This window comes from Salmo salar, chromosome 16 (genome assembly GCF_965601325.2).
Source record: "Salmo salar chromosome 16, fSalSal1, whole genome shotgun sequence".
In the NCBI taxonomy this organism is placed as follows: Eukaryota; Metazoa; Chordata; class Actinopteri; order Salmoniformes; family Salmonidae; genus Salmo; species Salmo salar.
In genome coordinates, this window is record NC_138306.1 from 40,483,974 (window position 1) to 40,511,646 (window position 27,673).

A 27,673-nucleotide genomic window follows, 5' to 3' on the forward strand; every position below is an offset into this window, starting at 1 on the left:
ACTACTCATTCTGTGCGTGATATCCTGCAAGACAGGAATGTCAGTGTTCTGCCATGGCCAGCAAAGAGCCCGGATCTCAATCCCATTGAGCACGTCTGGGACCTGTTGGATTGGAGGTTGAGGGCTAGGGCCATTCCCCCCCCTTGTTCAGGGACAAATTATTCAATTTCTGTTAGTCACGTCTGTGGAACTTGTTCAGTTTATGTCTCCGTTCTTGAATCTTGTTATGTTCATACAAATATTTACACATGTTAAGTTTGCTGACAATAAACGCAGTTGACAGTGAGAGGATGTTTCTTTTTTTGCTAAGTTTATATGTTAATTCCCCAAATTACTGAAGATTCCGGTAACTGTGGTAAATTACTGATAGCTTTGCAACATTACGTCTGCAAAAAAATAAAATATTAAATAAAATACAATTATTAATGATCTGGACAGTCAAGCAACTGTATGAATGTAGGTCCATTATCATTTCTACACAGTTTCAATTTGTTGTTTGTCGTTTTAAAGTATATTGAGTTCGTTTTTTTTCTCTCTCTCTTTTTACTCAAACCACCTATGGGCCGGATTGAATTTCCCTCACGGGCCGGATCCAGCTGGCAGCAGGGGCGAAAATCTGATATCAACTTTGGAGGGGACAATTATATTACATTTTCTCAAGAGCAATTCCTGAGGGAGACACCAAAAGTAGTGCTGTAACACATAGCCTACGTTTAATATGGTAAATGTATATTGAGGAACCAAAGAAATAAGGTGTTTGCCGTACTCCTAACTACCGGTACCCAAAACTACACAACTAATCACAACAGCAATACCATTGACATTAACAAATCTTAGTTCAGTCACCAGTTTAAGTTGAGAGTGGGGGTATCCATGGCATTTTCCAATTATGTTCCTATTTTACAAGTAAAAAAAATTGAGAACCTTTCATAATGTTGCCAAACAAAGACTCAACAAACTTACCTGAGACTCCCTGTCTCTGTCACGGTTGTCTTCATGAATGGACCAAGGCGCAGCAGGTATGTGAATACTCATGGTTATTTATTACCAAAAAAGAGTAAAGCATCCACTTGAAAAAACAATGAAGGTGACAACAGTAGCAGTTTTACAGGCTATACACGCAGTGTAAAAACAACCACCCACAAACAACTCCTACATATATGACTCCCAATCAGGAACAACAATTCCCAGCTGTTCCTGATCAGGAGTCACAAGACACACAAGACTGCCACGTCCTGACCCCCAAACTACTACAACAGCTCCATCTGCTGGTCAGGACGTGACAGTCTCTGCCAGTCTGTCCCTGCATATCTGTCCCCAACTCTGCTGTCTGTGTGCCATCTGTTGCCTGCTCTGCCTAATGACATCATTGTGAAACATTTCCATTAGAATTTCATTTGTTTCTTATGAACATTTTATCAACTAGTCTTTGAGATATTAGGCTACTAGGGTTCTTACTTTGCGTTTTGGTGTACTGAAAAATACTCTGATGTCCGTCTTTTTTCTGCCATTTTTCTGCCATTTTTCTACCTGGTTGGCTACACACACACAGTATGTAGGTTATTTACAGTAGGAGATGGGCTTCTATCATCTTATCTTCTATCATTCTATATGGGCTTCGATCTAAAAGGTAGCTAGCAAATGTGAAACGGATTGCAGTGACAAGAGTTGACAGCTGTATGAGTTCACCATTTACACAACATATGCTGCAACCTTTTGTAATTTTAATCGTTTGTTTCATATTGGCTGCTTCCAACAATAGCTGAATTTGCAAAGCTAGCGAGCACCAATTCAGTGGTGTTTGCTATAATCTTTGAAGCACTAACTTACATGCATGCTCATCTTGGAATAAATTGACGATAGCAAAGATTTCATCTTTGACGACGCCACATAAATGGAATAGGTACTAGCTAGCTTAATAGTTAATATTTGCGCACTAGCTCTGCATATTCAGCTAGTGTGTGTGCGCGATTGACTGGATTAACCTCACGTCAGTTACGTGCATTGAGTGCCTTTCAGACAGTAGATACGACCTCTACGTTACCTCGCAAGCTAAGGAACTGGCAGTGGATCAAACCATTGTGAGGCAAAGGGTGGGGGGGTCGCAATCTTTTGAAACTTAACAACGAGCTATTAAGTGTCTATAATCAGCACAATTGCTTTCATTGCGTATTATTAATATTATTTAAATTACATAGTTATGTTTCAGTGATATATTGGGGGGGACAAATCATATTCTTCCCAGGATGGGGGGGTCATGTCCCCCCGTCCCCCCCGGGATTTCCGCCCCTGGCTGGCAGGCCATATGTTTGACAACACTGTTTAACGTTTTGCAGTAAAATACTTCCATTATGTTCTATCATTGATAAACGTTCACTATAAGCCAAATCATGTATGACTTATAAATATTAGTCATTTAAAGTGTTTTTCATGGTTGCAAAGGCAAGGGACATAAATGTCCCCGCAATTCAAGAATGACCGATTAGCAATGAAATGTCAATGGTGAAGGCCCCTTCGTTTCCTGTAAATGCCACTGGAAATTGGTTAGTAATTGTTTGCTTTGAATACAACGTCAGACTCTATTGGACACAAAAAGCAATGTTTTAAGTGAAAGATAAGTGCAGTAAATATAAAAAGACTGGAAATTCAAAAGCCATTTCCTGTTTGCTAAAATGTTAATAGTTTACCTAATTTCAGTTTAGGTGACAAAACGAGCAAGTATATAAACTTTCTAATTATCGTTTCCCTAACCAAAAATATTGTATTTTCAGCTGTTTGAAGCTGGTGTCCAAAACCGAAATTAAAAGAAGCAAAAACAACAAAAGGAAAAGGAAGCATAGAAATAGCGACATAGAACATATATACCATAGAACATAGCCTTCCCTGTAGCTCAGTTGGTAGAGCATGGTGTTTGCAACGCATGGTGTTTGCAACGCCAGGGTTGTGGGTTCGATTCCCACGGGGGGCCAGTATGGAAAAAATAAAATGTATGAAATGAAATGTATGCATTCACTACTGTAAGTCGCTCTGGATAAGAGCGTCTGCTAAATGACTAAAATGTAAATGTAAGAACAGCTCTATCGCTTCTTATGCTTGCTTTCAATTAGAATGACAGATCTATAACTCACATTTCTAAGTGAATTTGGTTGGGTCGCCCAAAAAGTACATATTGCAGCTTTAACTTTTGACAGACCATGTAGCAGCTGTTGTAGCTGTGTGCGTTGGGAAAACCTAGTAACGCGCTTGGTGCTGGAAGGAAAGCCCTGAACAACAACGTGTGGCGCTTGGTAACACTTCGGCACCATGGACAGCGCAGGTATTCTACGCACTGAAAATAGCACTGGGCGGTGTAGAGCCGTCTCAGTAGTCCCACAGTTTGCCAGGTTGGAAAGTATGAAACTCAACACCAGCATATTGTTTAGAATAAGTTCACAGTTCAATGTATCACAAGGAGATTTTCTAAAATCCCAATTTCTACACTCCAAGAACAAACCAGGTACGTTTCAAAAAGCCATCTGCAGAAAAAAGTTTTTCCCTCCTTAAAAGAACAAGCAATACTGAAAGTGTATCTGGTGGGCTGTGAATTAGTAGGGCGAGTAATCTCCCCCTTGCGGCACCATGGCGTCTCGTGGGGGATCATTATTCTCAGAGTGGTAAAGCGGTGGGTTGGGAGGCAGTTCTTAATGATTTCTGTAGACTTCAAGAAGGCTAGACAATAATATGAGTTCATATAATTTACAAGAGCTATTAACTCATGACTTTAGCATTAATTGCAATTAGTTTAATGTTTTGGTTGGTGACACATACCTTTACTAACGTTTTAACATATTGACAGTGAAGTGTATTATATGCCTGTCTGAGTAGTTGATAGTTTTAGTAGATAGGTCTTAATTTAGTGTTGTTTGGAAGAGCGACAAGCCTATCAGTAAAGTGTGATATCAAACGTATTTTAAGCCTATAATTAATATATTTTACTTCAGAAACAAGAGTAGGGCTAATTATGAATCTCAGGTTTCAGCATTAATGAATTATACGTCTAACTTCCTTACTCCGCAAAGTCAAGGTGAATTTGCATCACAAGGTAACATTATCCCCCAGGCTATTTAATCGTGGCACTCAAAATAGCCAAACGGGATTATACAGTAATAGGGCAGATGTGCCAAATTACATCTCTCTCTCTCTCTCTCCCTCCCTCCCTCCCTCGGTCCCGCTCCCATCCAAAGGACTAACACCCCACAACGCCCACGCCCCCCCATCTCCCATTTTTCGTCGCTGATTTGAATAGCGGGACTCTGCAGCGCGTATCTGCGCTCTTTTGTTCAGTAGCGCTTGGCTTCTGGGGAAGTGAGCATCGTTCTCACTCGGATCACTTATTGTATGCCTCTTCTCTCTGCGTGATAGGATGGACTAGGTTATACACTGAGAGATACCCCGTTTTTGTCTTTTGGACCTCTCCTAAACCCGATTCGTTTTTCTGCACTTTATACGGTTTTGGTGCCGCTTGATGGTTCACCTCTGACTGTGGCTCGCAAATAACCGAACACCTGCAACGAATCAGACCAACGTTCCTCGGGCGATATCGCTCTACATTCCTGAGGACTTGACAGAGACACCAGAGCAGCTCACCTCCTAAAAGGTGAGAACAATGTTTATTACTGTTAAATAGCCTATTCTAGTATGTTACATTACGATTTGTCTTTTTGGAGTCGCTTAATCGGAAGCTGGAGAAACCGGTATCTTGGCTCGTCGTTATCATGTAGAATAGTCTACAGTAAGTAGCTCAATAAGGATTAGGATATGTTATCTTCACAAGACAAAACGAGCTATATGGAAACGCATTTTCTACCACTGTTAAATGTTAGGCCATGCATCCCTTGAAAATGCTTCAGTATTTAGTTTTCCATGTGAACATTGGCCTATCGCTACACTCAGGGTCCCCCCCACACTTTTATTTGCTGCCTTTATTTTGGTTGAGTCTTAGAGCTAAGCTATCTCATTTGAATTACTAAATTGTCGTTATAGTTTTAATTTCAAATGTAATTTTATTATGAAAAGTTTTAGCCATGCTTTTACATGATTTAACCCTTTCCAATCATGTTATAACATATGTAGAATCATTATTGATACGACAATTAGCCACTCTTAACTAAGAGGAAAAGTTCATGCTTGACTGAATGATATTTGAAGAATGATACTTGTCTGTCCCTTTATGATCTAACTGTTAGTCATGGTGAATAATCTCTGCTTTGCGTGATGTTGTGGTCTGCAAAAGCACCGCCGTCACCACGGCAGGGGTGCGACAGAAAATGTGTTCATGTGTTTAAATGTGACACATTTAGAGCAATTTAAGGGGATGTTTTAATAGCTTATCGGCTCTCTTATAAAGCCACTTAATTGTTGACGAGTCAATTAAAAGAACATCGACCTTGACGAAACCAACAGGATGAGAATCTGAGCAAACTTGAGTTGAGTAGAAATTCTGAGTAGAGATTCTGGTCTTTCGTAAAACCGAGACACTCCATTTAGTATGATATGGTACGTTTTTGTATGGTATGTATTAATTTGTGGATGTCAATCATCCATTTGTATGATATGCTATGAATTACAATTCGTATGATATGTTACAACTTGTAATTTGTGTAATATGTTACGAATTTGCAGTATGTATGATATGTTACGAATTCCAATTTTATGAGATTTACATTAGCTAGGTGGCTAATGCTAACATTAGCTAGGTGGCTAACGTTAGCTAGGCTAGGAGTTAGGGTTGGGGATTAGGAGTTAGGTTAAAGGGTAAAGATTAGGGTTAGGGGAAGGGTTATGTAACATGCTAAGTAGTTGCAAAGTTGCTAAAATGCTAAAGTTGTCCATAATGGGAATCGAACACACAACCTTTTGGTTGCTAGAAGTTTGAGTTATACTCCTACCCATCCACCCTGACCAACCACCCTCCTGTCGTTTTTGTCTTAAAGATGCACTATGCAGAATTCACTCTGACCATTTCCTGGTTGCAAAAATTCTAATAGTTTGCCTAATTTCAGTTTTTGTGACAAAACAAGCAAGTATAGTGTAAAGAATTATTGTACCATCTTAACCGCCGTGAAATATATTTTCCATAACCAAAAATATTGTATTTTCAGCTGTTTGTAGCTGATGTACAAAACCCGAAAGTAAAAGACGCAAAAGCGAAACTTAAAAATGGGAAGCATAGAAATAGCGCACATAGAACAGATCTACCGCTTCTTAGACTTGCTTTCAATGAGAATGACATATCTATAACGCACATTTCTATATGAATTTGATCGAGTCGCCCCAAAAAGTTACATATTGTATCTTTAAGTGACCTTATGTCTTATGTAACCATACCAAATGTAACATACCATACTAATTTGGGTGTCCCGGATTTACATTTGCTATGTTACGTCTAGTCTATGAGAACAGGTGAAGTCGACTAGCAGGGAGCCCTGTCTGTAAATCCTGAAGCAATGACAACTAGCTAGCTGAAATGGAACCTGAGACGTTATCTTTTATGGCGCTCTGTCAAACATGGCTGTGTGTTGGCTGGCTGTGTGTTTGTATACTTTTTGCTGCATGAAAACAAACAACTCCTGTCTCCTGCTCAAACTGATAAAAGTGCGTGCCCGAGTGCTGGTGGAGGTTGTTGCGTCAGACTCCAACATGCCTTTGCGTCTGACAAAGATATGATGCAGCTGAACAGCATAGGCTACATATGTATTTTCAGTGTTATATTTTCAAAGCGTGTCAGAAAGAGAAAGCGGCAGAAGCAGGAGGGATATGCTGGTTGATAGACTGTAGGGAGAGGGGCCTTGTCACGTAGTGACATTGGGGACATCAAAACACCTCAACTGCTGCGTTATTCTTTTTTCCCTTCACCTGGTTGAGCAGTCATATGTGTACATGTGCGCATGGAAAATTGTTCCGCCCTGTCACTGACCTGTGTTGGGGGCCATCAGAGTTCCCTGGGTTTCCTGGGTGGCACCTGTGGAAACTGGAACAATCCCTAAAAAAAAAGATGATCAGCTTTAATCCTGTTAGTGAGACAGGCGCCGTTCTATCTATCTCTCTTGTCACTGTCTCTCTCTCTTTCCTCTCTCCGTCTCTCTCTCTTTCTCTGTCTTTCTCTCTCGCTCTCCATCTCTCTGTCTTTCTCTCTTTTAAATTGTATCTTCCATTTTCTCTCTGTCTCTCTCTGTCTCAATTCATTTTCAGTTCAAATGGCTTTATTGTCATGGGAAACAAAGCAAGTGAAATAGACAAGAAGTAAAAGGGAAATAAACAATAAAAAATTAACACTAAACATTACACTCACAAAGTTTTTAAAGAATATAGACATTTCAAATGTTATATTATTGGGAATGTTGTAACAATGTTCAAATAGCTGAGGTATGAAAGGGAAAATAAATCAACATATATAGGTTGTATTTACAGTGGTGTTTGTGCTCCACTGGTTGCCCTTTTCTTGTGGCAACAGGTCACACATCTTGCTGCTGTGGTTCCACACTGTGGTATTTCACCTAATAGAAAAGAGAGTTTATTAAGATTGGATTTTTTTTCAAATAATTTATTGGTCTGTGTAATCTGAGGTAAATATGTGTCTGATATGGTCATACAGTTGGCAGGAGGTTAGGAAGTGTAGCTCGGTTTCCACCTTTTGTGGGCAGTGGGCACATAGCCTTTCTTCTCTTGAGAGCCAGTTATTCCAATGGTGGTCTCTCTCGATAGCAAGGCCATGCTCACTGAGTCTGTACATAGTCAAAGCTTTCCTTCATTTTGGATCAGTCACAGCAGTCAGGTATTCTGCTACTTTGTATTCGCTGTTTAGGGTCAAATAACATTGAATGTTCTGTTTTTTGTTGATTCTTTCCAATGTGTCAAATATTTTTGGGTTTTGTTTCCTCATGATTTGTTTGGGTCTAATTGTGTTGCTGTCCTGGGGCTCTGTAGGTCTGTTTGTGTTCGTGAGCAGAGTCCCTGTACCAGCTGGCAGAGGGGACTCTTTTCCAAGTTCATCTCTCTGTAGGTGAGGGCTTTGTTATGGAAGGTTTGAGAATCACTAATATCAGTTATCTCTCTCTCTCTATCTCTCTCCCCCTCTCTCTCGCTCTCTCTCTCCAGGTTCAAAGGCTAGCTTGCTGACACCACTAAACTAATCTCAATAAAGGTGTTCTGTGGCACCGCTAATTCGGTTGCTGCTCCATTTTTCTTCTTTTCATCAATTCACAACAGAGAGTTAGCTGCACACTGCTCCCCGGTGGCTGTTTTCCAAAGATGCCGACGAGTGCCAAAAGCTGCTCAGAAATGCTGTCATCACAAGGGGCTGAAAAACAGATTGGGGAGAATTCAGAGTATTATCTGCTTTTGCATGGGTTGATTCGCTCCGTCTTTCAATAATGTGCCGCCCTGCTCGGCTGCACACAGCTTAGCACCGACACTTGTAGCGAGCGACGAGAACGCAGAGAATTCAATTTTGCACTTGAGTAGCATCCAAGCCAATGAAATAGCGTTTCTTTTAGGTTTCACTCATGTAGTAAATTAATATTGACTTAATGAAGCAGCCTCTGTCTGTTGAATGAACAAAATCACTCCCAAACTTTTTCTTAGGAACATGAGGAACTGCAGGGTCTCCAAATGGCTGCAGAGGGTTCAGATGGTCAATGGTGCCGGCCAGTGTTCCTGCTGAAAGCAATACCCCATTCATACATGCAGTACAAAATGGTGCTTATTATTGGTTGTGGGGGGATAGGGCATTATGCTGACAGACACAAAGAAAGACTAATTTAGAGACTTAGACAGCCCTGATCCAATTAATCAGTGCAAATGCTCACAGCAGTCTCCATGTAACTTTAATTCTGTGAGTGTGTTTGTTTGTGTGTGTGATCACTGTGCATGTTTGTGTACGTGTGTGTCTGCACGCTCATGTGTGTGTGCATGTGTATGAATCCCACTGTCTGGGGTCTGCTGTGGGCACATAGCCTTTCACATAATGCCACTTTAAGAATGTTTACATATCTCGCATTACTCATCTCATATGTATATACTGTATACTGTATCCTTCACTATCTATTCTTTACTATCTATTGTATCTTAGCCGCTCTGTCACTGCTCATCCATATATTTTATACTTAGATATTTTCATCCCATTCCTTTACTAGATTGTGTGTATTAGGTTTTGTTGTGGAATTGTTAGATATTACCTGTTAGATACTGTTGCACTGCCGGAACTAGAAGCATAAGCATTTCACTACACTCGCAATAGCATCTGCATGTGACCAATAACATTTGATTTGATTTGCTGCTCTGGCTTTTTGCCAGTCTCTCCCTCCTATTGCCAGAATCCCAGAGACGTTTCATCACCTTAATGAACGTGGGGCCTGTCAGGAGAATCTCAGGCTGTTCTCTAGCCTCTGGCCTGGCAGAGCAGAGTTTAGGTGTACCCGAGCTGTAGCAGGCTGTTGGCTTTCATTTGGCGTTAGCAATGCTCTGGCATTAACCACTTTGGCTAACCACAGTGTCAGGCTGCAGGCACAGATGTGCCATTGGCTAACCACAGTGTCAGGCTGCAGGCACAGATGTGCCATTGGCTAACCACAGTGTCAGGCTGCAGGCACAGATGTGTCATTGGCTAACCACATACAGACAAAGGCGAGCAGCCAACAAGGCAGCGAGGGGTTATCAGATAACTCTAAGCAGACACAGCTTGTGAATATTCATTGGAGTAACAGACCCTGAATGCATAATTCAATGTGGGCATTTTGCCTATTAAACACCATCAATAAATCATGACATCTAGTAACTGTTTTTCTTCTTTTAATGTGGAGCACAAAGGGGCTTCTTCAAAGATTGGGGATTGAATATCTTTCTCCCCTCTCTTATTTGGTGACCATTTTGGTTGGATGCATCCATGTTTAGTGATATGGCTCAGGTGGCGAATGAAATGGTCTGTGTGCTGCTCAGGTTGGAATTGGATAGTGATTCTGACTGAAACCCATAGGGGAAGAATACTAGCTGTTTGTTTCACCAATTTGCTAGTGGTTTCTTATCTAGAACAGTTAATCCTCACATAGAGAGAGAAAGCAACCTCCCAAGGGGATCTGGAGTGTAGGAGGCTGCAGTGTTTTCAGCACCGGGACTGCTACAGGACCAAAGCTCTCATTGTCTCCGATGCTTCCTCAAGCACAGCAGAATCTGTTACTGCTAAATAGAGACAAGAGTCGCTACACAGGAAAGGAAAGAGAGAGAAAGAGAGAAAGAGAGAAATACTTCAGGGTTTGAACACTGAATGGAGCCACTCCAAACTCTTTCTTACCCTCCCTCCCCCTCGCATCTGCTTCTTATTGACTGAAGAGTATGACGTGGTAGTGGATGGCACCATGACAGAGTTCTGGGCTCCCAGCCCTGGTATGTCTTGCCATCCAACAGACACCCATAAGCCTTTCAACAGAGAACACTTGTCAATGGTACAGATGGGTGAGGCATTCCTTCATGTCTTCATAACACTTAGTTCCCAGAGAAGCTGTATGTTTTGTGAGTGGGTTGATTGGGGTTGTGTTTTGATACATGGGGAAAAACCAAGTCGTCTATATGATATTTTGGAAGATCTTAGAGAAGGAAAACGGTTGCTATAGCAGAGAGACGTAGAAGGAGTAACATACTGTAAGCTCTTCAAGCCCCCATTACAGATAATAATTCCTGGGGTACTCCGCCTGTCACATTCCTTCTGAGTGCAGGTATTTCTGAAGCCCAGTCTGTCGGAAACCTATTAGAAGAAGCACAACTCTAATCATATATCTATCTGCCTTGTCTGAGTCTGGGGGGAGACCAAGACGAATCGCTTTGGATTTATGGAAGAATGGAAAGTAATGTAATTAATTTCATTCAAATCCCTCTCGGACCCCAGTTGTGGCGCCTCTCAATTTCTATTTGTCGGCTTTGTGAATTCAATCTGCCTGCTCGCTATCGGCTTGTGCTGCTATTGATATTAGTTTCTCCCCCTTGTGTAATTCAAAGAGATGCTCATTAACATGTTAAAAAGATACAGAAAGCTTTATGCGGCTTGCCTTAGTGAATCATTTCTCTTAAATGTGGTGGCTTCAAAAAAGCAGTAGAGGTGTTTTGTTCTGCATAGAAAATGTAATTAAGTTTTCATATTTTCCAGAACGAAACCCATTTTTTAATCCTCTTTCTCCGTCTGCCTTCCTGAAGGCAAAAGCTCAGAAGCTCGTGTTTCTTGATTTTTTTTGTTCTAGTGCAATATAAGCCATTATTATTTTCTAATTTCTACAGACTGATATTCTCACGATCAAGATTCACACTGGGATCAGGCTGATCCTATTTATTGTGCTACTCTGTTAGTGTCCTGAGTCACCTTTCTGAGCTGTATCTAGGTGGATTTAGTGTTTGTGATGGGAGTCAACCTTGCAGTGATTGGAGAATTTGCAGGCCCTGTAGCAGAAGCTACCTGTCTGATATCAACAAAGCCGCTCCTGTAGTGAGGGGATACTGGAATCGGCTGAGCTGAGCAGAATGAGCTACGGCAGCTTATAAGAGGTCTGAGGTTAAAGCACACTTCCTCTGTAGATGGGGCACGTGTACGCACACACACACGCGCACGCATGCACACACACACGCACATAAAAACACATACACTGTTCCAGGTGATTAATGGCTGTTCTCTGGTGTGGAGAAGAGTAGTATAGAACAAGAAGTCCCGCACACTGTTAAAGCTCCCAATTCACCTCTTTATTGACAACGTTTCGATCTGAAACTGATCTTCGTTAGGAGGGGTCTCCCAGTCCTACTTTGGTCCTTCATCCACACTCTATACCCTGGAGGGAAAAACTCCATTGAAAACTCCAGCCATTTGATTAAAGTTTAAATTTGCTGAGTTTATAGCAGGTCAGATGTCCAACCTGTAGACCTTGCAGTAGATCTGCATTCAGTAAAGAGATTGCCAATGCCCCACTAGAGTGGTTTTGCATGGACCCATTCTACTCCTTTAGATATGTGAGATTCTCTGTTCAATTTACTCATTGATGAAAGTGAGTGCAGAAAGGAGAGAGAGTAGAATAGAGAAAGAGAGAGAGAGTTTTTTCCAGTCTGGGTTGTGTGTAGAAGTGAATCTTGTTCCTTAAATGGAGGGTATAAGGACATCCATTTTCCAATAGTTGTCATGTTAGTGACGGGAAAATTGCACTTTGAAAATGTAATTTCCTTTCCCATTGCCATTACTGTATCTTAGCAAGGGAGTATAAACAGGCACATATCACAACTCATTTGTTTGCCGTGTTGCCATTTTAGGAAAGAAACATCAGCAAGTCAGTAACCGAGAAGAGCATTGAGACACACACACACACACACACACACACACACACACACACACACACACACACACACACACACACACACACACACACACACACACACACACACACACACACACACACACACACACACACACACACTGAGGAAAAACCTTGTTTCTATGTGTTGTCTCAGAGTGATGCATTTGTTAAACAATCCGCATTTAGCCGTGCCACACAGAATCTTTGCAGTCAACTTCTCCTCAGTGATTTGAATTGCTTTTCAGTTTTGTTTGACAAATTTAGACTGGTGGGGTTGTAACCAATTCCCTTTTGTAAATAACTATCATCCTGCAGAATAACAGAGGAGGGGAAATGCAGAAAAGACAGAGTGTAACGGCTGTCGTCGGAATGAGACCAAAGCGCAGCGTGGAAAGTGTTCATGATGTTTTATTTTCACCAAAACACTCAAACAAAAATAACAAAAAATGAAACGAAAGCGCACAGTTCTGTCAGGTACAGATACGAAACAAAAAACAACTAACCACAAAACACAGGTGGGAAAAGGCTGCCTAAGTATGATTCCCAATCAGAGACAACGATAGACAGCTGCCTCTGATTGGGAACCATACTCGGCCAAAACAAAGAAATAGACAACATAGAATGCCCACCCCACATCACACCCTGACCTAACCAAATAGAGAAATAAAACGGCTCTCTAAGGTCAGGGCATGACAGAGAGAGAGAAGGACTAAATACAGCAGTCCAGAGATGGGGCTGGTTCTGTTTGCAGTGATTTGCAAGGATAATCTGTTATTTAGCAGAGAATATATGGTCTAAAGTGTGTGTGTGTGTGTGTGTGTGTGTGTGTATGTGTGTGTGTGTGTGTGTGTGTGTGTGTGTGTGTGTGTGTGTGTGTGTGTGTGTCCCTGTATGGGTCTGTGTGTCTGTGTGTGCACGCTTACTTATGTGTGTATGTCACAAAAATACAACATCTGTCAGCATCAACATAAGTGTTGCCCCATGCCAACCCAAACCCTCCATAACCCCACTCTCCCCACCCCTGGGCATTCCTCCCAGAGGGGTATCCCTGCACCCCTCTCTGCCCCCCTACCCTCTGATCCAGTGTGTGTGTGTCCCAAGTAGCACGTCTCTCCCCTGGCAGGCCGACTGTGTGCCAGCATGGCCCCTGTCCACTCAGCTGTAATTAACAGGCTTTTATGTCTGTTTGTCTGGCTGGAATCACCTCTAGTCAGCAGCAGTCACTGCCTGGGTCCAGCAGGGTTTATCTGGCAGCTGGTCACACATCATACACGCACACCGCACACACACACACACACACACACACACACACACACACACACACACACACACACACACACACACACACCACACACACACACACGCTATGTGTTTGAGTGTGGGGGCTGCACCGACGGCCCGCTCTCTGTTCAGATTGATTTGAGAGCCCTCCCAGTGAAGGATGCCTCTTTGCTCGACACCACTATTAGCTGGGTCGTTGATCACTGGCTGCTGTCACCAGAGCCACTAGAGCTAAAGTACCAGGCCAGTAGTAGGAGCGTGTGGGCAGTAGCCCTGCACTGTAGTCGCTCAAATTGGTTGTCCAGCTGAAGTAATGTCCAATCCTCTCAGGAAAATACAAAACAAGAGAGAGTAAGGATCTGATATGGAATCCCCAGTCTGCTACATCGAGGCTTAATGGTGTCAAAATGGCCCCTTATTTTTTCCTCTTTTGTCCCTTTCTTTTAATGTATCCAAGCCCCATCACCACCACCACTACTCTCCTTCCCCCAGCCTCTCATTTCTCCTCCATCCACAGTCTGTTTTGTTTAGCTGCAGGCGGCTGGCAGAGCTCTATCTCGGCGTCATCTTGTGTGGCCTTACTTGTTTTGACAGAGACTGATCAGAAGCAGTCAGAACTCCTCTCCCCAAAACACCTCTCCAGCTAGTACCAGAGGACAGCATGGAGGAGAGCCATTAGCTGACTGGCTTCTCTGGGCTTCTGAAGGAGTCAGGGTTGGGGATAGCACTGTCCGTCTACCAGTGTGGAATGGTATGCTAGCATTCACCTCAATGGTCTTTAATGAAAAAGTGCTGGAATGAAAAACATGAGCAGAACACCTGAAAACGTCAGATGTAAAAGCAGAGATAGGTTAAGATACTGTAGGATTTGCCATCGCTCAATTAGAATTCAGCTGCTTGCATGCAAAGCTTTTTCTCAAAGGGGATAAAGAAATACACCTGCACTGTGGTCATAAAGTCTCTCCTGTGATTTATTAAAGCCAGTGCGGAACAGCAGAGGAACACAGTCCTGCACGTTCAGCTCTTTTAAAACCTCTTTGGGCTAGGCGTGCCGCTAGCGACCCACCTCGACAACATACGGTGAAATTGCAGAGCGCGAAATTAAAAATACAAAATTCGTAGTATTAAACACTCAGGAAAATACAAGTGTCTTACATCGTTTAAAAGCTTAACTTCTTGTTAATCCAGCCGCTTTGTCAGATTTCAAAAGACTTTACGGCGAAAGCATACCATGCGATTATCTGAGGACAGCGCCCCGCGTACAAAAGCATTACAAACATTTTCCAAACAAGCAGAGGCGTCACGAAAGTCAGAAATAGTGATAAAATAAATCACTTACCTTTGAAAATCTTCCTCTGGTTGAAATCCCAAGGGTCCCAGCTAAATAACAAATGGTTGTTTTGTTCGATAAAGTCCTTCTTTATAACCCAAAAAAGTCAGTTTTGTTGGCACGCTTGATTCAGTAATCCAACGGTTTCCCTCGTTCAAAATGCATACAATGGAGTCCCAAAAGTTACCAATAAACTTCGTCCAAACAAGTCAAACAATGTTTCTAATCAATCCTCAGGTACCCTAATATGTAAATAAATTATCAAATTTAAGACGGAGAATAGTATGTTCATTACCGGAGATAAATAACGAAGTGTGGCCCTCATCCACGTGCGCCGCAATACTACAGCCAAAATGGGAGCCACATAGAAAAACTACAAATTCTAGCTAATTTTTCAAAAAACAAGCCTGAAACTCTTTCTAAAGACTGTTGACATCTAGTGGAAGCCCTAGGAACAGCAATCTGGGAGGTATTCCTTTGATTTTCCCATAGACAGCCATTTCAATGAGTGGTGACCTCAAGAAAAAGAAAATCTGGATGGATTCTCCTCGGGTTTTTGCCTGCCATATCAGTTCTGTTATACTCACAGACATTATTTGAGCACTTTTAGAAACTTTAGAGTGTTTCCTATCCAATACTACCAATTATGCATATCCTAGCTTCTGGGCCTGAGTAACAGGCAGTTTACTTTGGGCACCTCAGTCATCCAAACTTCCGAATACTGGGCATTTGCAGGATGCAGACTGTGATTGTTTTATCCAGACTCCAGCACAGTAGTCTCAGTACCTCATCATGGCTTTCTCATCAGTCCCAACCAATTTATGAAACATGAGCTTCCCGACCATAGCCGTGTCTCAAACACCCCTTAGTTAGCATCTTTATAGCAACGAAAACATCATCCTTCCCTTCGCCCCTTCGCCCCCTCTCTCTCCCTTCAGTCCTAATACCAGACATCAAGGACAAAAGAGCACTCAAAGTGGCATTTAGTGTCGGCACTTTATCCGTTGCAAACACAGGGCTTGATTACGCTATCCCATATTCCTGATCAGCACAGCAGGAACATCGTAAATGCTCATCACATCACCTGGCTGCAATCAACCCATTGTCATGTGTTATATATTACACAGTCTTTAATTGGCTGCTCTCGCTCTATGATTGACCAGCGCTGCTATTGCTGAAGCTGTTTTAAATAATGATGCCCTATCTAGCCTGGTCCCAGAACTGTTTGTGCTGTCTTGCCAACTCCTATAGTCATTGTTGTGCAATGACCATAGGAATTGTCAAGACAGGACAAACAGATCTGGGACCAGGCTAGCTCGTATCCACTAGGAAGTGTAAATGTAGCTGGCCTGGACCAGGGTTGGCCTGAGCTGTATCTCTGCAGTGTTTTGGCCTAGCTAATACCAGGTCAGTCTGTCACATGGATGCATCAGACTGCCAGCTCCAGTTCCTATGGGAGATAGTCTTTGCATTGGCGGGCAGATAAATTATGTGTTTGCTTTCCTTTAGCGGCACCGTAATACTGAGAGGTCAGTAGGCCCGGACTTTGGGACCGCTCGGCTGTCTTTTATTCGCCACTCTGGGCCCATCTGCTCATGCACAGGGTCAGGACGGGGGAAGGGGTCGGAGGTCAAGATAGTCTCCACGGTAGCATCTCTTCTCAGATGGAGAACGGCTAAACTCTTGTGCAGCAGCAAACTATTTTGCACCAACCAAACATGACGAAAACTGGATGTCAATGTTTTTCAGTGAGTCCAAGACGGAAACGTCACCAAACCTAAAGGACGTTAAAAGTTTATACAAAATAGTATGGCACCATGTTGGATATTCCATGTATTCCAGAAGTTTCTGGTCATCCTGCCCAAAGCGTTGTGGAGGAGATGGATGGACGAAAGATGGTCCACTTCGTCACATTTTTGAGACAATGTGTTCGAAACTTCTGGAGGGTTGGCATTAATTCAGAGACAGTTTCTTCAGAAGAAGACTGGCATCATGTGTCCTTCTACTTGCAATGCCAATCTTCCATCCGTCCTCCCATCCATTTAATTCAAACCTGATTCCCGCTAGTTAACTTCACAATCGTCACACAAGTGCTTTTGAATTAACGCCAGGTGTGTTTGTTTAGTTCATCTTTACAGTTAACATTGGTTGATGAGTCACCTAAACTACCTCTCCGATGCGTAGTCTGGCAGAGCGGGGGGCTGGGGAGCAATGACTACTTCACACCTCATGCTGTAAACAGCATGATGATGATCCACAGTTGGATGATGAGGTCCCCATGGTTGAGTCATAATGGCTCCATGCCTGTGTGTCCATAGCTTTGATTAGTCTATAATGATACTGTATGTGTGTTGAAGCTGCGTCCTGATCAGAAGTAGTGCATTACCCTACATAAGAAATTGGGTGAAGGGCTCTGGTCAAACGTAGTGTTCTACAGTATCTAGAGAATAGAGTGGCATCCATACAGTCTACTCTGTGTGAACAGGATCTTCATTAATTATACAAAGCATGCAACAGCCCTGTTGGAAAGAAATAAGAGGTCTGTTATGAGCTCTTAAAGCTGTCGTGGGTCCCCCACTGTGTTTAGTTCTGTTGTTTTCCCTTTAGAACAATCCATTTAAAGAACACTCTGGAATTTTAAATGGCTTTATTCTCCCTTTTGTTTATTCCATCCGTTGTATTCACAGAAAATGCTAATTGAGTGAAACTTTAGAAGCTTTTGGATCTTAGCTTGTTGTAATAGTGTTTAGGAACTGTGTTGGAGCAGAGATGAAAAAATAAGTAATGTTTAATCAATATGTTTTTGTTTAGAACTTTTGCCTTTTCTAAATGAATTGTTTCTAAATTGTTCTTGTTCTCTGTTGGTGTGGGCTCACTGCTGAAGCACTGTAGAATTTTTCAGTTTAGCTGCTCTCCTGGCCACATTACCTGCTCTGTGGGCTAGCAAACCTAATTTCTCTTCCACTTTGTCTCTCGCTCCCTCTTCCACTCCCTCCCTCCTTTCTTCCTCCAGACAGCCGCCTGCATTGCATTTGGTGAGACAGCAGTAGCAGGGGATGGGGAAAGGAAACATTCTTAGGAATTCATTGGGAATGTGTGAGGCATCCATTAAAGTCAGGCTTGGCCCACGTTGTGCAGGAACAGTTGGCTCCATTGACAGGACTGCATCCATCAGACCTGTACTAGCAGGATAATATCAGGATGATTCCAGCTCCAGCACCACACTCCCTCCCTCCGCATCCCACTACAGAGACACACAGAGGGGCTTAGGTTGAGGCAGGCTGGCTGGCTGGGGCTTTGAAGGGCTGTTGGGACATTAGAAAAGTTTCCTCTCCATCTGAGCTCACTGACAAACTGAAAAACTGTATGCTTCTGGTCTTTGGACTGGAGAAATGGAGAGGAACCGAGGTGAAACGAGGAAGCGAACCGTTACTCTCTATCTCCACAGTTACTCTACATTTCATCATGGCTTCCTTGTTTAGTCACTCTCTCTCTCTTTCTCTCGCTGACTGAGAAAACCAATACTCTTTTCTCAGTCAATACATGTGATTATGAATACATCTTGGTAAGCATTGTATCAAAGGGTGCGGTATTAGATTAGTTTCTGACTGCCATATGTATCGACTGGTTTGTATTGAGAGGAACCATGTGGAAGGGGCTGAGGTTAACACCACCAATCAAGCTAATTAATTGCCCCAATTTAGTCATTAAGACAAATTGGAATGGAAACCTGACAAGTGTGAGGCTGCAGAGGGTTGTATGTACTAGGCACCAAATGGAAGGAAACTTACTGAAACAGGGAGGGACTACCTGGCCTTGTCCAAGAAGAGAAGCTGCTTTTTTATCTTCTGTTTTCTATGGTGTGCACTAATGAATATGAACCTGATCCACGAGAGCAGTATTCTCACTGGCACTTCAGCACAGCCATATAACCTCACCCTCAAGATGCAATGCATGTCTCCATGTCTCCTACTATTACAGACGTTGATATGCTGATATGTGGAGTACGTGATGTTGTGTGCTGATGCTGTCTTTTTGAGCTCTCTCTCTCTCCATTGATGGTACTGCAGGCTATCTCCTTCTGGCTCAGATTAGACAGGCTATGTTAGGAGGAGGGGAAATGGTGCATGCGAGGGTTTGTGTACCAGAAATGATTTGAAGTTTAGGGGTGTGGAGATGGGGGTGACGTACTGTAGGTGGTATATACAGTAGAGATGTGAAGTAGGGTAGATTGGCACCTTGGGCTCTGTCAGTGCTGACTCTGGAGGTATAGGGAGTAGAGGTCTTCACGGATCCAAAATGTTGGACTCATTCCGAAATGGACCTGGGGCTTTCCCACCCAGACCCGATATATATATATATATATATATATATATATATATATATATATATATATACACTGCTCAAAAAAATAAAGGGAACACTTAAACAGCACAATGTAACTCCAAGTCAATCACACTTCTGTGAAATCAAACTGTCCACTTAGGAAGCAACACTGATTGACAATACATTTCACATGCTGTTGTGCAAATGGAATAGACAACAGGTGGAAATTATAGGCAATTAGTAAGACACCCCCAATAAAGGAAGCAACAGAAAGTGATGGAAGCAACAGAAAAATCATTTTTTAAGCTACTTTATTAAGCGGAGATGATAAAGCTGTAACGGCCGTCGTCAGAATTAGACCAAGGTGCAGCGGAGGATGTGTTCATCATCAGAATTTTAATTGAAAAAGAGAACACTTGACAAAAATAAACCAAAGACGACAGCAAAACAGTCCTGTCAGGAAAACACACTAACAGAATACAATCACCCACAAAACCCAAAGGAAAAACAGGCTACTAATGTGTGACTGCCAATCAGCAACAACGAACTACAGCTGAGCCTGATTGGGAGGCACACACGGCCAAACCAAAGAAACAAACCAACATAGAAAAATAAACATAGAACGCCCACCCAATGTAACACCCTGGCCTAACCAAAATAAAGAACAAAAAACCCCTCTCTATGGCCAGGGCGTTACAAAAGCACAAGAGGAGGGAGATAGAGGTGCTGCTCTAGCAGGGAGGGAGAGACAAGAGACAGCAACAGACCAACCAAGCCAACTTGCGTTATTTGTAGTAGACTAATACCTGCCATAGCTAGGTTATTTATCATCAAATATGATCACATACTACCTATCTTGACTGCATCAAACTGGGAGAAGCTAGTTAAGCTAGCTAACATTAGCTAGCTAGGCTAACTGAGGCTGCAGTGCATGCGTTTTCTCATCCTACAATTAAAAATAACAACTCCATTCAGAATATTAAATTGCAGCCTACCTGTTGGCTTTTGGTTGTCATTTTAATCCCATGTTCCGTTGATTAGATAAGTCCTAACTTCTGCCACATGGAGGCTCTATGACTGTAGCCTATTGCCGCTTTGATGACTTGTAATTGGCCAACAACAATAAGCTACACGTGTCACGCTCCACTCTTGTGAAAAGCAAGAGCAGTGGCATAAATTATACCATTTCTCTCTCTCTCTCTCTCTCTCTCTCTCTCTCTCTCTACTGCAGCAATTGTGTTTGCATCTGTATGGGCCCTTCTGGACAAGTCAGTTAAAATTACACATACCCGAGACCCATGACTGGACCGGGTCCCGGATCGTGTCTTGGGTATTTGGGTAGAGGTGGATCCGTGAAGACCTCTAGTAGGGAGAACAGGAGGGGGGAGAGAGGTGTAGCATAGAGGGGTAGAGGGTTTAGAGGAGAAATAGGGGAGTCTGTTGACAGGCTCCCAGAGTGAGACCTTCACAACGCTCTGCATCTGCCAAGACACACTCATCAGTAACCAGAGAGAGAGAGCGAGAGAGAGAGAGAGAGAGCGAGAGAGAGCGAGAGAGAGCGAGAGAGAAAAATACGTGTTCTGTTTGAGAACACAGTCAGCAGTGCCAAATGGGCCGGGCGTAGGCCCTCTGTCTCTAGATGTTGTGTGCAGGGGCACAACTTTGGGTTTTAGAAGTGGGGGGGGGGACATAACCTGGTGACGGGTCTGGGGGTCCTTCCTCAGAATTTTTTGGCCATGTAAAGCTCATTTCCTGCATTTCTGCACAATCTAATTTGACCCTTTTGGGGTCATTTTGGGGTCACTTATATTGTAAATAGGAATAGAATATGTTTCTAAACACTTCTACATGAATGTGGATGCACCATGATTATGGATCATCCTGAATGAATCGTGAATAATGATAAGTGAGGAAGTTATAGATGCACAAATATCATACCCCCCCCAAAAATGATAACTTCCCCTGTTATTGTAATGGTGAGAGGTTAGCATGTCGTGGGGGTATGATATTTGTGCTTCTGTAACTTTCTCACTCATCATTATTCACGATTCATTCAGGATGATCCGTAATCATGGTATCATCCACATTAATGTAGAAGTGTTTAGAAACATATTCTATTCCTATTTACAATAAAAGTGATTTCAAGATGACACAATACATTATTCACCAATCATTTCCATTGGGCACAAAATAATCAGAAACGCAAACAAAACAAACAATTTGTAGAGACATAAGCTTGATGTAGTCATTGCGTGCTATGAAAGTGGGACTAAATACTTAACTTTTTTCTACTTTAATACACATAGAAGCGAATTGGTCCCAATACTTGTGCTCCCCGAATATGGTGAGACTACGTGCAAAAAGTGCTGTAATTACTAAACGTTTCACCCGATATGGATGACAATACCCTCAAATGAAAGCTGACAGTCTGCACTTTAACCTCTATGGGCTAGGTGGGACGCTTGCGTCCCACCTACGTAACAGCCACTGCCAGCCTGTGGCGCGATTTTCAAAACCTTAAAAATCCTATTACTTCAATTTCTCAAACATATGACTATTTTACAGCCATTTAAAGACAAGACTCTCGTTAATCTAACCACACTGTCCGATTTCAAAAAGGCTTTACAACGAAAGCAAAACATTAGATTATGTCAGCAGAGTACCAAGCCAGAAATAATCAGACACCCATTTTTCAAGCCAGCATATAATGTCACCAAAACCCAGAAGACAGCTAAATGCAGCACTCACCTTTGATGATCTTCATCAGATGACAACCCTAGGACATTATGTTATACAATACATGCATGTTTTGTTCAATCAAGTTCATATTTATATCAAAAACCAGCTTTTTACATTAGCATGTGACGTTCAGAACTAGCATACCCCCCGCAAACTTCCAGGGAATTCGCTAACATTTTACTAAATTACTCACGATAAACGTTCACAAAAAGCATAACAATTATTTTAAGAATTATAGATACAGACCTCCTCTATGCACTCGATATGTCCGATTTTAAAATAGCTTTTTGGTGAAAGCACATTTTGCAATATTCTAAGTACATAGCCCAGGCATCACGGGCTCGCTATTTAGACACCCGGCAAGTTTAGCACTCACCATAATCATATTTAATATTATAAAAGTTTGATTACCTTTTGTTGTCTTCGTCAGAATGCACACCCAGGACTGCTACTTCAATAACAAATGTTGGTTTGGTCCAAAATAATCCATCGTTATATCCGAATAGCGGCGTTTTGTTCGTGCGTTCCAGACACTATCCGAAATAGTAAAGAAGTGTCGCGCGCATGGCGCAATTCGTGACAATAAAATTCTAAATATTCCATTACCGTACTTCGAAGCATGTCAACCGCTGTTTAAAATCAATTTTTACGACATTTTTCTCGTAGAAAAGCGATAATATTCCGACAGGGAATCTCCTTTTCGGCAAACAGAGGAAAAAATCCCAAAGGCGGGGGCGGTCGGGGTCACGCGCATAAGCCCAGTGTCCCTTGATCGGCCACTTGAGAAAGGCGATAATGTGTTTCAGCCTGGGGCTGGAATGACGACATTCTGTTTTTTCCCGGGCTCTGAGCGCCTATGGACGACGTGGGAAGTGTCACGTTAGAGCAGAGATCCTTAGTAAATGATAGAGATGGAAAAGAAGTTCAAGAAATGGTCAGACAGGCCACTTCCTGTAAAGGAATCTCTCAGGTTTTGACCTGGCATTTGAGTTCTGTTATACTCACAGACACCATTCAAACAGTTTTAGAAAATTTAGGGTGTTTTCTATCCATATGTAATAAGTATATGCATATTCTAGTTACTGGGTAGGAGTGGTAACCAGATTAAATCGGGTATGTTTTTTATCCAGCCGTGTCAATACTGCCCCCTAGCCCTAACAGGTTTTAACCTCATAGTCATGGTTTGATTTCAAATCCAAACTTTTGGACTTTAGATCCAAAATAAGAAAAAATGCTTTACTGTCCCAAGAATTACAGAGGACACTATAATTCATATCACAGGGCTTATAGACCTGTAGAGCTCTTTTTATTTGCACACATTATAGCTGGATCGACCCTGTTCTGCCCATATTGGTCCACCGCCCAGCGGCACCCCAACACATCCCACTTAGCTTTAGCATTTTAGTGAAACATTCATTATTGGTTTCAGGTGTGTTAGGCCAAGGCTAGAGTGACAACCAACAGTATGGCAGACCCCCAGGGCCAGGACTGAGCAGCCCAGCTGCTAGGGATTGCCTAAATATGTATCTCCCCTGACGTGGGCATGTTTTCAATACAGACTCCTTTTTTCGTACAGTATTCCATATAAGGCATCCAGACCTTATGAAAGTTGCACAGTATACTCTTAATCTTGTAATTAATCAAATAAAGTGATACATACCTTCACATTTCTGCCATGCATTGTGACATTGTGGGAGGATAACCAACCTTCCAATGAAAGGCAATGCATTTCTTAGCTGCTATAAATGCTAGGTTACACAGTTTCTTCTGATAACAGTCACCAGTATCAACATTCCCAAGCAAACAAAAACAGGGAGAAGGGAGAATCTGTAGACATGGTGAGTTAAAAGAACATACTCTTTGCCAGATTTCAGCCAGCCTTCACAAGAGCATAACATATGCAAATATGTCCCTTTTGTGCTTTACACTTCCAGCCCAGGAATTACATTTCTAAGTGCATGATATTCACTTTCACTGCAGTTATTTATGTCTACGATTGTATGAAAATGACTGGGCATTCAAACATATCTGTATCCATTCATCATCATCAGTTTGACATGTTTTGTGTGGTCGGTAAAAGCCTCTATCAACACTTGATACCGTTTGGAAGTTAACCTTAGAGGTTTGTCAGACTGCCTTAAAATAGTTTCAATCTTTGAAGCTTCTGGTTCGTCCAGTGTTTGCTGCACAGAGAAAATAGTGTTGCATCTGCAAACGTTCACCTCAGCACCATCACAGACTGGTCTTCCCTGGTTGCCTGACCTCGCTGAGACATCTGTCACCATCTGATCCTGCTCAAATGAGGCATGCCAAAGAATTACCTTGGTGTACATTTATACATTATATTATCCAAGAATATAATCAATGGTTCAGTAATTGAAATGACCAATAATTCCCAGATCCCAGACTGTAGCCCACCCATCAACTCAAGATGGAACTTTGTATCCATTCTCTGATTGGTATAATATACTGCAAAATTCACCTGCGCTCCGTAGACTGGTCTTCCCTGACTGTCTGACCCTACTGTGACACCTGTCACATCTCATCCTACTAAGACATGATGAACATAGTGTTGTTTACTGACTGTGCACCATGACAGTGAAGCCTGTAGAGCTGTTTATACCGTGCCAGTGTGAAAAGTAGGGAATTGGCTAGGGAAACTGACAGATCAATAACATTACATTGCTATACTGACTTTAATAAAAACTCACATTGCGTTGTAAAAAAAACCGGCAGAATATCAGGCTTCAATCATTTGGCTCCTGGTTTCATCGTTTGATTCAGGTCTACTAGTGTGATTGAGGCAAAAATAATACCTAACGTTAGCCAACTTTTGGCTAGCTCTAATGGTACATTATCAGGCGAAAACGTTCCAAGTTAATTTATTTCTGTTGAAACAGGACAAAACAGCAGCTCAAAACATTTCCATACACACAACAGCTGTTGGATACTGCTAGCTGCCAGATAGATAGAGGCTAGAGCTGAACTGGCTGTGGTAGCTAGCTAGTTCATTCACTTCAGACAGAACTTCAGTCGAGAGGGGATATAACATTAACTAATGTTACATTACATTTACATTTACGTCATTTAGCAGACGCTCTTATCCAGAGCGACTTACAAATTGGTGCATTCACCTTATGTTATCCAGTGGAACAACCACTTTACAATAGTACATCTATATCTTTTTTTGGGGGGGGGGGGGGGGGGGGTTAGAAGGATTACTACATCCTATCCCAGGTATTCCTTAAAGAGGTGGGGTTTCAGGTGTCTCCGGAAGGAGGTGATTGACTCCGCTGTCCTGGCGTCGTGAGGGAGATTGTTCCACCATTGGGGTGCCAGAGCAGCGAACAGTTTTAACTGGGCTGAGCGGGAACTGTGCTTCCGCAGAGGTAAGGAGGCGAGCAGGCCAGAGGTGGATGAACGCAGTGCCCTTCTTTGGGTGTAGGGACTGATCAGAGCCTGAAGGTACGGAGGTGCCGTTCCCCTCACAGCTCCGAAGGCAAGCACCATGGTCTTGTAGCAGATGCGAGCTTCAACTGGAAGCCAGTGGAGTGTGCGGAGGAGCAGGGTGACGTGAGAGAACTTGGGAAGGTTGAACACCAGACGGGCTGCGGCGTTCTGGATGAGTTGTAGGGGTTTAATGGCACAGGCAGGGAGCCCCGCCAACAGCGAGTTGCAGTAATCCAGACGGGAGATGACAAGTGCCTGGATTAGGACCTGCGCCGCTTCCTCTGTGAGGCAGGGTTGTACTCTGCGAATGTTGTAGAGCATAAACCTACAGGATCGGGTCACCGCCTTGATGTTAGCGAAGAACGACAGGGTGTTGTCCAGGGTCACGCCAAGGCTCTTAGCACTCTGGGAGGAGGACACAATGGAGTTGTCAACCGTGATGGCGAGATCATGGAACGGGCAGTCCTTCCCCGGGAGGAAGAGCAGCTCCGTCTTGCAAAGGTTCAGCTTGAGGTGGTGATCCGTCATCCACACTGATATGTCTGACAGACATGCAGAGATATGATTCACAACCTGGTTATCAGAAGCGGGAAAGGAGAATATTAATTGTGTGTCATCTGCGTAGCAATGATAGGAGAGACCATGTGAGGATATGACAGAGCCAAGTGACTTAGTGTATAGAGAGAATAGGAGAGGGCCTAGAACTGAGCCCTGGGGGACACCAGTGGTGAGAGCACGTGGTGCGGAGACAGATTCTCGCCACGCCACCTTGTAGGAGCAACCTCTCAGGTAGGATGCAATCCAAGAGTGAGCCGCGCTGGAGATACCCAAATAAGAGAAGGTGGAGAGGAGGATCTGATGGTTCACAGTATCAAAGGCAGCAGATAGGTCTAGAAGGATGAGAGCAGAGGAGAGAGAGTTAGCTTTAGCAGTGTGGAGAGCCTCCGTGACACAGAGAAGAGCAGTCTCAGTTGAATGACCAGTCTTGAAACATGACTGATTTGGATCAAGAAGGTCATTCTGAGAGAGATAGCAAGAGAGCTGGCCAAGGACGGCACGCTCAAGAGTTTTGGAGAGAAAAGAAAGAAGGCATACTGGTCTGTAGTTGTTGACATCGGAGGGATCGAGTGTAGGTTTTTTGAGAAGGGGTGCAACTCTCGCTCTCTTGAAGACGGAAGAGACGTAGCCAGCGGTCAAGGATGAGTTGATGAGCGAGGTGAGGTAAGGGAGAAGGTCTCCGGAAATGGTCTGGAGAAGAGAGGAGGGGATAGGGTCAAGCGGGCAGGTTGTTGGGCGGCCGGCCGTCACAAGTCACAAGATTTCATCTGGAGAGAGAGGGGAGAAAGAGGTCAAAGCATAGGGTAGGGCAATGTGAGCATGACCAGCGGTGTCGTTTGACTTAACAAACGAGGATCGGATGTCGTCAACCTTCTTTTCAAAATGGTTGACAAAGTTTGACAGAGAGGGGGGGGGGGGGGGAGGAGGATTCAGGAGGGGAGGGAGGAGAAGGTGGCAAAGAGCTTCCTAGGGTTAGAGGCAGATGCTTGGAATTTAGAGTGGTAGAAAGTGGCTTTAGTAGTAGAAACAGAGGAAGAAAATGTGGAGAGGAGGGAGTGAAAAGATGCCAGGTCCGCAGGGAGGCTAGTTTTCCTCCATTTCCTCTCGGCTGCCCAGAGCCCTGTTCTGTGAGCTCGCAATGAGTCGTCAAGCCACGGAGCAGGAGGGGAAGACCGAGCCGGCCGGGAGGATAGGGGACATAGAGAGTCAAAGGATGCAGAAAGGGAGGAGAGGAGGGTTGAGGAGGCAGAATCAGGAGATTGGTTGGAGAAGGATTGAGCAGAGGGAAGAGATGATAGGATGGAAGAGGAGAGAGTAGCAGGAGAGAGAGAGAGCGAAGGTTGCGACGGCGCAATACCATCTGAGTAGGGGCAGAGTGAGTAGTGTTGGAGGAGAGCGAGAGGGAAAAGGATACAAGGTAGTGGACGGAGACTTGAAGGGGAGTTGCAGTGAGATTAGTAGAAGAACAGCATCTAGTAAAGATGAGGTCAAGCGTATTGCCTGCCATGTGAGTAGGGGGGGACGGTGAGCGGGTGAGGTCAAAAGAGGAGAGGAGTGGAAAGAAGGAGGCAGAGAGAAATGAGTCAAAGGTAGACGAAGGGAGGTTAAAACCTCTTACATCTAGACG

At 43.2% G+C, this 27,673-nt stretch overlaps 1 protein-coding gene across 1 annotated transcript in view; it reads left to right on the forward strand.

Moving 5' to 3' along the window:
• The first annotated feature begins 4,295 nt into the window (after positions 1 to 4,295).
• The window catches only part of ncanb (neurocan b), a 254,548-nt gene continuing 231,170 nt past the window's right edge, over positions 4,296 to 27,673 (forward strand). The window contains exon 1 of the mRNA XM_045697231.2: positions 4,296 to 4,636. The gene's annotated coding sequence lies outside the window, so the exon portion shown is untranslated. The remainder of the gene's footprint in view (positions 4,637 to 27,673) is intronic.